We start from the raw sequence: 3,604 nt of genomic DNA, 5'->3' as shown, positions 1-3,604 counted from the left end.
ATATTTGAGTAAGGCCTGAGCTTGCCGCCAAATTGGAAGTTGGCATCAAATGAAGAGTTGATGTGAGAACTGAAGCCCTAAAATGATGCATTTGAGACAATCTGCAAGGACCATCAGAGTTTTGCAGACATTGGAAGAAGAGTCTATACCTTGGAGACTTATTTGATGGTTCAGAGAATAAGAGTTTTTGTAGATGCTCTTTCTGTGGATCAGCTACCAAAATGCTAGCAACCTCGGATAGACTTTGGCCTTCCGCTGAGACCTTGGTTAGTTGGCTTCACACATGCAGAGCCTGGGCTAGTTCCTGTCTCAGAGAGACCTGGCCTTAACGATCTTAATGGGGAGGCCAGGACTCTTTCTGTGATATTTGGGAGGAACCTATTCATTATAGTGTTTTCTTGCCAAGGTTTAAATTTTGTGAATTTGTACATCTTCACATATTTAAGCATGCAACAAGTGTCATTTCCATGCATGTAGCCAGCCCTGAGCCTGCCTCTGGAATAATGGAGGAGTGCCATAATAAACACCTAACCAGCGACCTGTGCTGTCCACAGAATAATGTTGCTGACTCTAGATACGTAAGAGTAACTTCCTGGGAGTTCACATGTATTGAGAGGGGCGGTAGGACCAGGCCGATTCTGCCCTTGGTAGAGGGTCTTTAATGAGCCTCTTGACATATGGGAGGGAAACTAGACCCTGGGTGGCAGAGGCTGCTGCCTTCCCTTTTCCCACAACAAAGACAATTCTTTTCCCTACCCCCGGGGCAGATGCCTTCCTCCCAGGCCTACAGGCTTTTCTTTGCCTCAATTTGAACAGGATCCTATGTACCAAAGTCCTTGCTTCCAGTAAAGTGCTGGTGGGTTAAGTACTGGTTTTATACAAGTTCTAATGACAGAAACTGTCAGTTTGGGCTTTTGTAGTGTAACAGCTTATAAGCAATAGACATTTATTTCTCACGGGGTTGAAAGCTGCAGTCCATGAAGGGATGGAGGGCCAGATTCCATGAGAGTGTTCTCACTGTATCCTTACTTTATAGAAAGATGACTTCAGAGCTGCACATATCCCATTAATAGTGATAATGAAGCCATGGAGCTCCAACCTCATGACCTACAGCAGAGTCACCTCTTAACATCATCACAGTGGGAGATAGGACTTCAAAATGTGAATGTGTGTGTGTGTGTGTGTGTGTGTGTGTGCAGGTGCACAAATAGTTCTTTGTTGTTGTTGGTTTTTCAAGACAGGGTTTCTCTGTGTAACATCCCTAGCTGTCCTAGAACTCACTCTGTAGACCAGGCTGGCCTCAAACTCACAGAGATCCACTGCCGCCCGAGTGTTGGCATTAAAGGCATACACCACCATGTACAACTCACAGAGTTCTTTTTTTAAGATTTATTTATTTATTTATTTACTTATTTACTTATTTATTTATTTATTTATTTATTATGTATACAGTGTTCTGCCTGCTTGTATGCTTACATATCAGAAGAAGGCACCAGACTCATTACAGATGGTTGTGAGCCACTATGTGGTTACTGGGAATTGAACTCAGGACCTCCGGAAGAGCAGTAAGTGCTCTTAACCTCTGAGCCATCTCTCCAGCCCTCACAAAGAGTTCTTTAATAAAAACACTGGTTTCAAACAGAAATTCAGCATCAAGGAAAAAAAATTCCTTCCCTGATGAAGTTATAGTCCCCAGGGGGTTGCATGTTCATGATGTGTGGGGCTCTGGGCTGCTGATTCTGGCTAGTGTCTTACAGGACTCTGGTCATCAGAGGAAATGAATGTGCCTCCATGGCTCTCCAGGACTGTGTGCCTTCCCCATTCCTTCCCCATTCTGCTCAACCCAGCCTCACTCCTGTTTCTGTTTACCTCTGAGCTTGATTAAGTCTAGTTTATCTAGATATAGTTCACTGTATCTGAGTTTCATTCTCTGTGCAAAAGGAACTGCACAGTCTACATCTTAGGGTTATGTGAAGGGCAGGTAGGCCTCAAGGAGCCTCAGAAAAGTCAGGGTTCATCAGCTGCTTTGGACTCTTCCCACCAGAGGGCACTGTGGCCACATTGTACATCCATCCAAGTTCTTTGACCAGCTGTGATAGAAACAGCAGTGAGATTTGGGTACTAAGGTGAGGTTAGGTTCTCCTTGGGACCAGGAGCCAGAGTGTGGGGATTTGACAGAGTAAGTCCCTTTCCAGACTTCCAAGGGGTCCAGGGAGAAGAACAAAGCTAGTTCCAACAGATTCTTAGTAAGAAGGAATCCTTGTTCTTGCTGGCTAGCTCTGGGGAGCCACAGGGGAGGGAGGCTTTCCCCTTTGCTGGGCTGTGTGTGGGGACAAAAGTCTGTATAAGTACCACCAGAGCATTGGAGTCTTCTTCTGTGGAGATGCCCTGTTGTGGTGAGCTCTAGCAAACCGGAGTCACTGAGTGGCTGTCCCCAAGGGTGCCTTCCTCTTTCACAGCCAAGTCCACTCACCCGTGTGTTCCCCTCCTGTTGTTCACACCCACTCATCGGCTTACACTGTTCCTCTTCCACATGTGCATCACCCAGCACACCTGGTTTTGCCACTCTCTGTGGCCTGAATGTAGTTCTGGAAAGTGAGTTGGAGCCTTTGCTGGATCTGTTCAGTAGGTGTTCTTGTACTGAAGGGGTTCTTTTACCCAGGAGCAGTGTGCACTAATTAGGTTTTGCTGAAGTATGGCTGCATAGTGAAGAAACAGGTGCAGGCACAGCTTGATCTCAGCAGAGCTGTGGGTGGTGGTTTTTAAAGGGCCCACAAGCCAGGTGGTGTTGGCACACACCTTTAATCCCACCATTAGGGAGGCAGAGGCAGGTGGATCTTTTTAAGTTCGAGGCCAGCCTGGTCTACGGTGCGAGTTGAAGGACAGCCAGGACTGTTACACAGAGAAACCCTATCTTGAAAATGCCCTTTCCCCACAAAATCAAACCAACCAACCAACCAAAAACACAAAACAAAACAACAACAAAATCCAAAGTGTCTACAGTCCTTAATGTAGGCTGTCCTCAACTCCCTCTCTAATAGTCAACGTGTGTAAGGGGCTGCCAGTGACTTCTGAGACTAGGTCACTCAAAGTGTTGTCCAGTTTTCCTTTTGACTTTCGGGTCCCCTGATTCCTTGAAGTGAGAACACTCGAGAAGCTTGTAGAGCATCCATGTCTTTCAGTAGCCATGGTGAAAAGAACTTCTTGAAAGAGACCCTAGCCATTGTCTAGCCTCCAGAGGACCTAGAGGATCAGTGATCTGTTTGAAGTCCCATTGAAGACTGAGCCAAAGCCTTTGAATAAGCCACTCCACAGTTTGGGATCCTCAGAACCTAAACACTTTATTTCTCTGTGTCTAAATTTTTGATGTACTAGCTAAGGGGCCCTCTACTTGTCCATCCTCTCTGGGTGACCAGACTTTTGCTTGCTACAAGGATCAAAATGCCTGCTGTTGTCTTCCCAGAGACGTCCAGGAGGCAGAGGTATGGAAAGGCCATGCCATGTTGTTTGTCTGTGTGAAGAACACTGGGATAAGCTTAAAGTGACAGAATGTCTCCTGGCGGGGTCAACCACTGCTTTTGGAGGTGGTGAATGGCAAGGATGC

The sequence above is a fragment of the Arvicola amphibius genome, chromosome 5, assembly GCF_903992535.2.
Source record: "Arvicola amphibius chromosome 5, mArvAmp1.2, whole genome shotgun sequence".
In the NCBI taxonomy this organism is placed as follows: Eukaryota; Metazoa; Chordata; class Mammalia; order Rodentia; family Cricetidae; genus Arvicola; species Arvicola amphibius.
Note: the sequence above shows the minus strand (reverse complement) of the source record.